A 12709-nucleotide genomic window follows, 5' to 3' on the forward strand; every position below is an offset into this window, starting at 1 on the left:
CTCTGGCCTCTTCAGACCCCACTACCCCACCAAGCCTGCAGACGTAAGACAAGAGTGATGAGATGTGTTCACGATCAGAAAAAAAAAAAAAAAATCAGGTTACAAGGACAGTGAGATATCGATTACACAACTTAGATTGGCCAAAACCCGAAAGCAAAAAAAACACACAAACAAAAACCACAGAGAAAGCTGGACGATGCCAGATGTCAGGGCAGAAGGTACCAATGTTCCGGCCAGTGCGCTCTGCTGGTCGCAGCAGCCTGAGGCTGGCATTCTGGAATCCAGTCTGGCAGTAAGGGAGGAAATACTTCTTAACCAGAAGGAAGAAAAATAAATCAAAGCTAAACAAAATCAATAAAATTAATGTTGTAAAAATTCCTCCAGCAACATGAGCCATCCTCTGGGCTGCCTAAGGGTCTGAGAAACTGCTATTCCGTTCTGCATGGAACAGCTCTTCCAATCCTCCCTCAGCGGGCTGGCTCCTTGTCACTCTTTAGGGAGACTGACTGAAGTGTCATATTCCCACCGTTAACTGTGCCACCTACCCTATCCACCCCGCCACTTCTCAGCGGCCTTTCATCGACAGATCACGGTCACAATTTTACAATTCTGTGACTAGGCCCACTGCGCTCCACTTTGAGCCTATTTCCCTGTCATTTCATACTCAAAAGAAACAAACAACAAAAAATTGGGTTTTTTCCCTCCTTTGTTTATTGTTGTTGTTTGGTTGGCGTTTTGTTTTCTTTTGAGACCAAGCCTAGCTATGTGGCCCAGGTTGGTCTCCAACACATGGGCTCATGTGATCTTCCACCCCAGCTTCCCTCCGAAGTCAAGTGTGGGTACCCCCTGACCACCCTGCAAGATCCGGGGATACCCTGGAGCCACCCATTGTCCCGTCCCCACCCCCACCCCCCCGAAGCTCAGAAGTTCACCCCGGCCAAAACTTGTGAGCATGGCAGTATTCCACGCTGAGTTCTTTCATTGCCCTGGTTCTCCTGCTGCTGTTTTATTCTGCTGGGTGAACAGAAGGAGAAAAGGGAGGAGGAGGATGGAAAGTGAAACTCAAATCTAGGTGATGTTAGACTGACCTATGATGGGAGCCCAGATGCAGATGTTTGCAGTTCCACGTGTTCACGTGATGTTCGGACACTGTCCAGATGTCTCTGGATTTCAGTCCCCCTCTGTCCTTGATGGAGGGGATGCTCTAACTGGTGGCGTGTGGCCAGAAAATTTATCCCAGCCCCAAAAGACTGCTCAGAATGGGCCCTGGGGACCTCAAGTGCTAGGCTGTGGGGCCTCCCTCTAGAACAGATAAATTAAAGACAAGGAAAAGGTTTGGGGGTGTTGAGAAAAGGTCTCTCGATGTAGAGGGATGATTTTTGCCCTGTCCTTCTATTTAAAAAAGATCAAATCTATAGAAAAGATAAAAGAATAGTGCCACATTTTAGCATTTTTCCTCATTTCAGATTTGAGGTTATTTTTAATTAAGAAAATTATTTTATGCATATGAGTATTTTCTCTGCATGTAGGTATGTATGTGCACCATATGCATACAGTTCCTGTGGAAACCAGAAGAGAGTACAGATTCCTGCCACCTCCTATCCCCAAGTGAAATTACAGACAGTTGTGAGCTGCCATGTGGGTGATGGGAACGACGGTCCTGGGTCCGCTGCAATAGCAGTAAACGTTCTTATCTGCTGAGCTACCTCTCCATCCCCAGATTTGAGTTTTGTCTTACATTTTTTATTACAGAAAATGACAGATGTGCAAAAAAGAGAACAGAATATGAACACACACCGCCCGCCATCACCCAGCTTCAGCAATGAACAGCTCAAGCACAACTTCCTTTTTCTCCTCCCAAATTATCCTAAAGCACTTTTTTTAAAGATTTACTTTATCATTCTTAATTATGTGTAGATGCATATTATTGTTTTTAATTATGTGTTGATGCATGTGTGTGTGTATGGTTATGTGCATGTGAGGCCAGAGGTATCAGATCCCCTGGAGCTGAGTTACAGGCAGCTATTTTTACCAGCTGACATGCATGCTGGGAATCGGATTCAAGCCCTCTAAAAGAACAGTACTCATCCTTAGCCACTGAGTCATCTCTCCAGCTCCCAGAAAATTGGCTTTTATTTTGTTTTGGTTTATATTTGTTTTTGAGACAGGGTCTCATTACATCTTGGGCTGATCTGGCATTCACCATGTCACTTAGGCTGGCCTCAGACTTTCTTTTCTCCTGCTTCAGTCTCCCAAGTCCTGGAATTACAGGCAGCAGATGTGTGCCATCATGTCCAGCAAATAAATAAACATTTTATCTGAATGCCATTATCTATCTCTATAGACAAAATGTGTTTAAAAAAAAAAAAAAAAAAACAACCACAGCCGGGCGGCAGTGGCGCATGCCTTTAGTCCCAGCATTCAGGAGGCAGAGGCAGGAGGATCTCTGTGAGTTCCAGGCCAGCCTGGTCTACAGAGCAAGATCCAGGACAGGTACCAAACTACACAGAGAAACCCTGTCTCAAAAAACCAAAAAAAAAAAAAAAAAAAACCCACAGCACCAGGCAGTGGTGGTGCATGCCCTTAATACCAGCATTCAGGAGGATCTCTATGAGTTCAAGGCCATGCTGGTCTACAAAGCAAGTTCCAGGATAGCTAGGGCTGTTACAAAGAGAAACCCTGTCTCAAAGCAAAGCAAAGCAAAACAAAACAACAACAACAAGAAAACTAACCATGGGGAACTGGAAAGACTGCTCAATGGTTAAGGTACTTGCTGCTCTTCCAGAGGACCTGGATTTGATTCACAGCACCCACATGGCAGCTCCAGATTCCAGGGGATCTGATGACGCCTTCAGACCTCCTCCAGCACCAAGCACACATGTGGTGCACAGACATACATGCAGGCAACACATCCATACACATAAAATAATAATAATAATAATAATAATAATAATAATAATAATAATCACAATACTATTTGCACTGCTAAAAATTATCAGTCCTCATTCTTTTTGTTTGTTTGTTTTTGTTTTGCTTTTTTCAAGACAAGGTTTCTCTGTGTAGCCCTGGCTATCCTGAAACTACTCTGTAGACTAGGCTGGCCTCAACTAGGCTGTCCTCGAACTCACAGAGATCCGCCTGCCTCTGCCTCCCAAGTGCGCCACCACTGTCCGGCTCCTCTGTGGTTTCTTTTTTTTTTTTTTTTTTTTTTTTTGGTTTTTTTGAGACAGGGTTTCTCTGTGTAGCTTTGCGCCTCTCCTGGAACTCACTTGGTAGCCCAGGCTGGCCTCGAACTCACAGAGATCCGCCTGGCTCTGCCTCCCGAGTGCTGGGATTAAAGGCGTGCGCCACCACCGCCCGGCATCCTCTGTGGTTTCTTAAGGGTTTTTTTCCTTTTCTTTTCGTTTAAAGATTTTTTTTTTTTAAATTTGAGGTGGTGGTGCACACCTTTATCCCAGCACTCAGGAGGCAGAGGCATGTGAATCTTTGTGAGTTTCAGGCTAACCCGATCTACAGAGAGAATTCTATGACAGCCAGGTATACACAGAGAAACCCTCTCTTGAAAAACAAACAAACAAACAAACAAACAAACAAAAAACCCAACAAAAAACCCTATTTTTTTAAAATTTATGTGTATGTGTCATCTCTGTGTGTATACATATGTGTATGTGTCTGTGTGTGTATATATATGTGTATGTGTGTGTATACATATGTGTATGTGTGTAACTTCGGAGACTAAATGAGGGGACTAGTGACTGAACTCAGATCCTCTACAAGAGCAGTACATGCTCTTAACTGCTAAGCCATCTCTTCAGTCCTCCACTGTGAGAGCCTGTTTTCAGGTTCCTCGTGGCTTTACCCAGCAGGTCTGCGTAGAGAGGATGATTGGACCACGGGCCTGAGTGCAGGTGTCTGGGATGGTCTGCACTTGGCTGTGCTGGGTGGGAGGTCTTTTGCTCCACCCCTTGGCATTTCTATAAATGCCTTAGGGCAGAGACAGTCAGGGCCCATTGGAATAGGTTTCAGGCCCTCTCGAGGCTATCCTTTATTTTCTACCTGTTTATCTCCACAACAATCTAAATCCTTCTGTCTAATATTTCCTGCTGCTCACACTCAAGAAAACTCTGGGGAGCTGTGGGGTTGGTGGGTAAATGCCCTGCACTCCACCTTTAAAATTATATATATATTTGAGGCAGCATCTCACTATGCAGCCCTGGCTGGCCTGGAACTAGCTTGTGAAGACCAAACTGGACTTGAACTAACAGACGTAGAACACCATCGGCCTCTTCCTCCCCAATGCAAGGATTAAAAGTGTAAGCCACCACAACTGCCTAAAATATATTTTAGCTAACACATGGTAGTTGTATGAATTTACAAGGCACATTGTCACACCCACATGGCAGCTCCAGTTCCGGGGATCTGATGCCCTCTTGAGACCTCCTCCAGCATCAGCACACATGTGGTGCACAGATATACATGCAGGCAATACATAATAATAATACTACACATAATAATACACATAATGCTTGTACACATAATAATAATAATCTGAAAACATAATAACAATAATCTCAATATTATTTGCACTACTAAAAATTATGAGTCCTCATTCCATTTGTTTGTTTGTTTTTTTTGAGACAGGGTTTTTCTATGTAGCCCTGGCTATCCTGGAGTTCACAATGTAGCCCAGGCTGGCCTCAAACTCAGAGAACCACTTGCCTCTGCCTCCTGAGTGCTGGGATTAAAGGTTCGCCCCACCATGCCTGGCTTTTTATTTTATTTTGGAGATAAGATCTCTCTAGGAAGTCCAAGCTAACTTGAACTCAAGATCCCCCAGTCTCAACTTCCCAAGGGCCAGAATTCAACCATGTAGTACCATGCTGAGTCCTAGATACGTCAGAATGTTAATTCTATTTGTCATGATGTAGAATATCTACAAGTTTCAGAGTTGAGTTTCTGGGTTTTTTTTGTTTGTTTGTTTGTTTGATTGTTTTGTTTTGTTTTTGTTTTGGAGACAGAGTTTAACTGTAACTTTCTAAGAGGTGTCACCCTCTGCTGTGATGACAAATAAAGAGGGGACGGACAACTTCCGGTTTGTTCTCGACTTCTTTCGATCTACATCCAGTTTTTTGTTTTGTTTTGTTTTGTTTTGTTTTGTTTTTTGGTTTTTCGAGATAGGGTTTCTCTGTGTAGCTTTGCGCCTCTCCTGGAACTCACTTGGTAGCCCAGGCTGGCCTCGAACTCACAGAGATCCGCCTGGCTCTGCCTCCCAAGTGCTGGGATTAAAGGCGTGCGCCACCACCGCCCGGCTACATCCAGTTTTATTTCCCACCAGAGGACACTGTTGACTCACAGTGACCTCGGGCCATCACAATCTCAGCTAAAAGCCAGAAGCATGGTGATGTGCTGACATCCCCGAGACCGCCCTGAGAGAATCCCCCTGCATCCTTTTCAGGAGACGGATATAGTTCTCTGAGGCAGTGACCACCGAGTCCATCTCCAGCCTCAAGCCCCCCTCTAGTCACACTCTTCCCAGCTGTATCCACAGTGGCTTGAGGCCATGCCAGATAAGAAGTACCCAGCCTCATTACCTAAAGGTGATTCCGCTCCCCCAACTGACACAGTAACTGTTTCTGTGGCCTCCCATTATAGTATTATAGAATACAGAATAAATCCTGTATTCTACCTTTCATACATATCAAAGGAGCTGAAGACGTAGCTTGGTTGTAGAATTCTTGTCAACCGTGCACAAAGCCTTGTCTTCCATCTCCAGCACCACATAAAAGCGTGAACTTTTGTGCAGGATCCTGGCCTGAGCGGCTGGGAGCGATTGGGTTCTGGGTTGTTTTCAGCAGGGCAGAACCTGTAGGCCTGCCGAAGCTCAGGTCCTCAACACACGGGGGAGCCAGAGTCAGCATGGTGTTGCAGCTCACCAGCGCTGTAATGTGTGTAAGCGTGCGCACAAGGATCTGTCCTCAACACTAATAAGGCAGTGACTCAGGCCACAGGGACAGGAGGAGGGAGAAGCTATGGGATCTACTGGTGAAGGAGGAGACTCCGGTGGAGGTCAGGAATTCATTTTTTGTTTTTTGTTTTTTTCTTCTATCATATGTGTCTTGGGAATTAAACACAGGTCTTCAGGCTTGGCAGTAATACCCTTATCTGCTGGCCTTGCTTTTTTTGTTTTTAACAGGGCCTCATGTAGTCCGGGGTGACCTCTATGTCAATATGTAGCCAAGTATGGCATCAAACTTCTGGTCCTCCTGCTTCTACCTTTGATTGTAACAAGGCCTGAGATTACAGACCTGGGTTTTTTGAGTGCTGGAGGCTGAACCCAGGATTTCATCTAATACCCGACCTTCTTCCTCAGTCTTGTATTGGTTTTTGCTTTTCTTTTCTTTCTTTCTTCCTTTCTCTCTCTTTCTCTCTCTCTCTCTCTCTCTCTTTCCTTCCCTCCTTCCTTCCTTTCTTTTTTTTTGCTCTTTTTCAGATAGGTTTTCTCATGAACAGGCTGGCCTCCATCTGGTTATGTATCTGAGGATGACCTTGAACATCTGGGCCTCCTGCCTCTACCTCCTTAAGTGTTATGGTTGCACCATGCCTGGCTTAGTCTATCTTTTATTATTTTTTATTTATTTATTTATTTATTTATTTATTTATTTATTTATTTATTTATTTATTTATTTATTTATTTATTTATTTATTTATTTATTTTTGGGTTTTTCGAGACAGGGTTTCTCTGTGTAGCTTTGTGCCTTTCCTGGAACTCACTTGGTAGCCCAGGCTGGCCTCGAACTCACAGAGATCCGCTGGCCTCTGCCTCCCGAGTGCTGGGATTAAAGGCGTGCGCCACCACCGCCCGGCTTATTTATTTATTTTTTTGAGACAGGGTCTCACTAAATTCCTGAGGCTGGCCTTGAACTCACTCTGTAGCCCAGAGAGGCTTTAGACTCATGACCCTCTTGAGTAGCTAGGATTACAGGCCTGTACTCCATGCCTGGCTCCAAACGAACCTCTAAAAGCCTAATTTCTGATGCTGACAAACAAGAGGGAAAGAGATACTTGCCTCGGAAAAGCATGAGCTGACACAGACACAAACACATGATTTGAAAATACACATAAAATAAAAATGAAAAGATAAATTAGGGCTTGGAGAGATGGTGCAGTAATTGAGAAGTACTTGCTGCTCTTACAGAAGACCCAGGTTCAGTTCCTAGTAAACAAAAGGTCTTATAACTGTCTGTAACTCCATTTCCAAGGGATTCAACGCTCTCCTGTGGCCCCCATGGAAACCAGGCATGCACATGGTACACATACACACACGCAGGTAAACATTCATAGACATATTTTTTAAACTAAAAAATAAGTAAGTCTTAAAATAATAATGCTAATAATACCTGTGCAGACTAGTTTTATGTCAAATTAACACAGCTAGAGTCATGAGAAAGGAGGAAACCTCAGTTGAGAAAATACCTCCAATGATCAGGTTACAGGCAAGCCTATAGGGCATTTTCTTAATTAGTGATTGATCAGGGGAGGGCTGAACCCATTTTGGGTGGTGCCATCCCTGGGCTGGTGGTCCTGGGCTCTGTAAGAAAGCAGGTTGAGTAGACCATGAAGAACAAGCCAGTAAACAGTCTCCTCCGTGGCCTCTGCATTAGCTCCTGCCTCCAGGATCCTGCCTTGTTTGAGTTCCTGTCCTGGCTTCCTTCAATGATCGACAATAATTCAGAAGTGTAAGCCAAATAAACAAATAAACCTTGCCTTCCCAAGTTACTTTTTGGTCATGTTTCATTGCATCAATAGAAACCCTAACTAACCCAGTGTTTCAGAAAGTGTTCTAATCCTGACCCAGTGTTTCAGAAAGTGTTCTGTAGCCAGTGCAAAGCTGAGGCAGAACTTCTCCTCCTAGGAGGCCTCCTCCCGGATTGCTCCAAACCTAAGACACAGCTCTTCTCTGGAGGCTCCTGGCCTGGTGTCTGCTGCATATGACAGCTTTGCAGCCTCCACTGCCCTCCCTTCCCAGCAGGAGGATCCCCACCCAGCTCCCTGCCTGAATGTGACCTTTTTAAGATGGAGATCGTGACTGATTCACCAATGCGTTCTTTCCCAAGTTGCGTTTTGGTCATGGTGTTACACTGCCTGGTAAGATTCAGCCAAATTATACTAAAGCTCATCAAAGAGAAACAAGTCTGTAAACACAAACAATATTAGGAAAACAAGCAGGGTGTGGGGAGACGATGGTGCCAGGTACTGAAACAAGTGAAGAGGAGCTGATAGATTTTCTTTTTTAATATTCGAGTACGGAAGGCCCTAGGCTCAATCCCCATCCCTGGAAAAAGAGACACACTCTTGATGACAACTCTCTAAGAATCTGTCTCTACAGGTATGTGTGGGGAGGAGGTGTTTGGTTTGGTTGTTTTTTTTGTTTTTTGTTTTTTTTTTTTTTTTTTTTTGGTTTTTCGAGACAGGGTTTCTCTGTGTAGCTTTGCGCCTTTCCTGGGACTCACTTGGTAGCCCAGGCTGGCCTCGAACTCACAGAGATCCGCCTGGCTCTGCCTCCCGAGTGCTGGGATTAAAGGCGTGCGCCACCACCACCCGGCTTGGTTGTTTTTTTAACTGTAGCAAAGAACTGGAAACAACCCAAGGGTCCATGAATAGAACACATCGAAATCAAAAGGCGCGCCCACACGAGCAATGCGGGGAGCCATTAAAGAGAAAGGAGCGGATCTGTGCTTGCTGGGGTAGAACGGTTGAGAGATGGGGACTCGACACAGGAAGCGCTGGACGAGGCTCTCTTCCATTCTTTTCTTTCTTTTTTTCACAGGGTCTCTCTACAGGGCCCTGGCTGTCCTGGCACTCACTCTGGAGACCAGACTGGCCTCGAACACAGAGATCCCCTGCCTCTGCCTCTGGAGTGTGCCGCCATGTCTGGCGTTGTTTGTTTTTAAGATAGAACCAGATATATTGAACAGGTTGGCCGTGAACTTAAGGCAATCCTCATGGTAAGAGATGATTTCTTTTCTTCATTTTTGTTTTGTTTTGTTTCTAATTTTTGTTTTCCTAGAGCTGAGGACCATTAAGCTAAATCCCCAATGTCTTTTTGGTAATTTAAAAAAAATTATTTATTCGCCAGGCATAGAGGTGGCGCACCTTTAATCCTAGCACTCAGGAGGCAGAGGCAGGCGGATCTCTGAGTTCGAGGCCAGCCTGGTCTACAGAGCTAGTTCCAGGACAGCAAAAGCTACACAGAGAAGCCCTGTCTAGGGGGGAAAAATTATTTATTTATTTATGGAGGGGCACACACGTGCCATGGTGTACATATAAAGAAGTCGGAAGACAATCTGTAGAAGTCAGCTCTTCTTCCATCAGTAGGTACCAACAATCAGATAATGGAGTTTGGCAGCAATCCCAACACTGCACAGACCGGACAGAGTGTGTGCATCTGTAACCCTGGAGGCAGGAAGTTCAGAAGTTCAAGGTCATCCTCATCTAATATGGAGTTCAGGAGCCTATAGGCTAACAAGATCCTGTCTCTAGCATAGCCAGACCTGACATCAAAAAATAAACAGATCAGGGCTGGAGAGAGGGTTTCAGTAGGTAAGAGCACTTGTTCCTCTTGCTGATGACCTGAGTCTGATCCTCAGTACCCGCCCGAATGGTGGCTTACAACCATCTAAAACTCCAGTTCCAGGGGATCTGACACCCTCTTCTGACCTCTTTAGGCACCAGTAACACACTATACACAGACATACATGCAGGTAAAACTTTCATACACATAAAAAAATAAATAAAGCTTTAACTATAAATAACTCGGGATTTGCCCGGGTAAGGACCGTCAGTGGGGCAAGGGGAGACACAGGGAGACTGATGGAAGTGCTGGGGGTACCCTAGAAGAGACAATGGGGTCTCAGGGGTCAGTGTGAAGGAATAAGAAGCAGCTGGAGGTAGAATCAACAGGTGTGGCTATGAGGGATGGGAGGCAAGAGTGGCTTTGAGGCTTATGGTCGGCTAGGTTGTATCCTTGCTCCACCCAGCCCAGTAGTCATAGCCTCTTTTGCTGGGACCTATGCATGCACACGTCTAGTACCCAAGACTATGTACTCCAGACCTAGCTCCTGGGCAGGTCTACAAAGGCACCAGCCTTTTCCAGGAAAGCATCCTGCCATGAGTCACAGCTGCTCTACTTGTGGCTGGCTGCCTCCTGGGGTTAGCCTGAGATGGCACACAGACTCAGCCTGTTGGGTACTAAGAAAGGAACCTAGACCTGATCCCAGAGGCTGCCCCCGGCTGCTGCATTAGTGCCCTGCTTCTGGACTCCCAAACCCTTGCGCTCTAGCCTAGATCTCTAGGTCAGCTGAGTGTGACCAGCATCCTGTTCCACTTGCTCCAAAGCCTTGAATGAAGACCCTGCTCAGAGGTGGCCCAGCCCCTTTTCCTCAAGGCCTTGGACAACCCTTGCCTCTCCTGTTGGATATGGTCTTTCAGAACCCTATTTTGGAGGCCCTCCTTCTCGGCATCCTGTTTAAAGCGCCCTGGCTGGCCTCCCACTGCCTGAGACCCTGCATTCAGGGCAGCAGTGTCTTCCGGTTGGCAGGGCCTGGCCTCCATTGATAACAGCACTACCACCCAGCTCTGGCCCAGAACTGGCTCTGCATTCAGCTCTACACAGCCCATCCTCTCAGGCCTGCTGGCTCTCCCTGCTGGTGTCCAAACAGAAGGTTCTGGAGTCTGGTGGAATGGCACACACCTGTGTGAGGCCTCGGTCAGGAGATTTGAGTTTGAGGCTAGCCTGAGCTGCTTAATGAGACTCAAAAGCAAATAAGGAGCCCATTAGACAGCTCAGTAGGTAACGGTGTTTGCTGCCATGTCTGGCCACCTGTGTTCCATCCCCAGGACCCAGAATGGTGGAAAGTGAGAACTGGCCTGATTCCACCAAGTTGTCATCTGACCTCCATACACACACCAAGGCTCGAGTCCACACACATACACACACTTGAGCAAATAGATAACATAATGAAGAAACACGGAAGGATGTAGCTCAGTTGGTAGAGTGCTTGCCTAGCATCCGTACCACCTGAGTCAGAGCCCTAGCACTGCGTGGAGTGGGCGTGGCGATACATGCCTATAATCTCAGCACTGGGAAAGCGGTGGCAGAAGGATCAGAAGTTCAAAGTCATCCTCAGGTACATAGCAAGCTGAGGCCAGCCTGAGCTACATGGGACCCTGTCTCAAAAACAAAAAAACAAAACAAAAGTAAGGAAATAAATGGGAGTGGACTGTGGGTGTGATGAGCTGGGTCACTCATCTGTATGTGACTTTGGCCAGTCACATGACCTCTCCGCAGCTTCACCTGTCTGATAGTATCCCTAGCACACTAGAGGCGCCTGTAAGTCCTTTCTGTATTGCTTAACCAGAAGCCTTGCCTGGAGCACATGCACAAAGTCAGCCACTTCATCTCCACCTGCAGATGCAGACACAGACTCACAGGGAGTGCTGTGTCTTTAGGGACTACAGGCTGGGGAGTGATAAGGCCCAACTTGCCTGTGTCCTGACTCATCACCCATCTTCCCCGCATCTGCCTTGTCATTTTGGCCCCGGGAGGCAGGAGGCAAGCACGTGTGTTGTCAACCCAGGATGGAGAATGCAGAAGCCGAAGCTGAAACTCGGAGAACCCCTGAGGAGATGTCATCGAGGGAGACCATTGGAGAGGGGTGTGGCGGTCATCTCTCCTGTATAGGTGAAGCTCCTGCAAGATGAAGCATGCAGGAAGGCCTCCAGGTTCACCGTTAGTCACGGAATCCGCAATGTCACAAGAAGGGCCATCAAGATGTTTCATCAGGTTAAGGCACTGTCATCAAGCCTTAAGATGAGAATGCCAGGAAAGAGAAAAGTGATGAAAAGTGATTCCCACAAGTTGTTCTCTCTCTCTCCCTCCTCCTCCCTCTGTCTCTCTCTCTCTCTCTCTCCCCCCCCCTCTCTCACACACACACAAACACACACACACAAACATATAAATAAATAATATTTTGAAGGCACAAAAAACAGCTATGGTGGCATGTGCATGTAATTTCAGCACTCGGGAGGCTGAGGCAAGGCAGGTCTTAAGTTTTAGGCCAGTCTGGGTTGTAGAGCAGGACTTTGTCTCAAGAGGGTTGGGGAGCAGGGAAAATAGCTAAGTTACAGAACCAATTTAAGTGTCCAACAACAAAGGAATGGATAAGGAAAGTGTGGCAAATGTACAAAATAGAACAATAAGGTTATATTGTCTCCAGGGAAATGGACACAACTGGCATCCTATTAAGTAACTAAGCGAGTTTCAGAAAGACAAACATTGTAGCTTTTTCCCCCTTTTTGGTTCTTTCTCTCACCGGAAAAAAAAAGGTGTGTGTGTGTGTGTGTGTGTGTGTACCTGAATGTATATATGCACACACACCACATATATGTAATGCCTGAGGATGCCTGAAGAGGGCCTCAGACTCCCTGGATCTGGAGTTACTGATAGCTGAGCTCTCCAATGTGGATGCTAGGACTAGAACCCTGGTCCTCTTCAAGAGCAGTGAGTGTTCTTAATTACTGAGCCATTTCTCCGGCCCTGGTTTTTCTCTCTTTCATGATTCTTTAGATTTTTTTTTCTCTGCTTTTGTGAGATAGCGTTTCTCTGTGTAGCCCTGGCTGTCCTGGAACTCACTTTGTAGACCAGGCTGGC

This window comes from Peromyscus californicus, unplaced genomic scaffold (assembly GCF_007827085.1).
Source record: "Peromyscus californicus insignis strain IS unplaced genomic scaffold, ASM782708v3 Scaffold_11__1_contigs__length_118956290, whole genome shotgun sequence".
Lineage (NCBI taxonomy): Eukaryota > Metazoa > Chordata > Mammalia > Rodentia > Cricetidae > Peromyscus > Peromyscus californicus.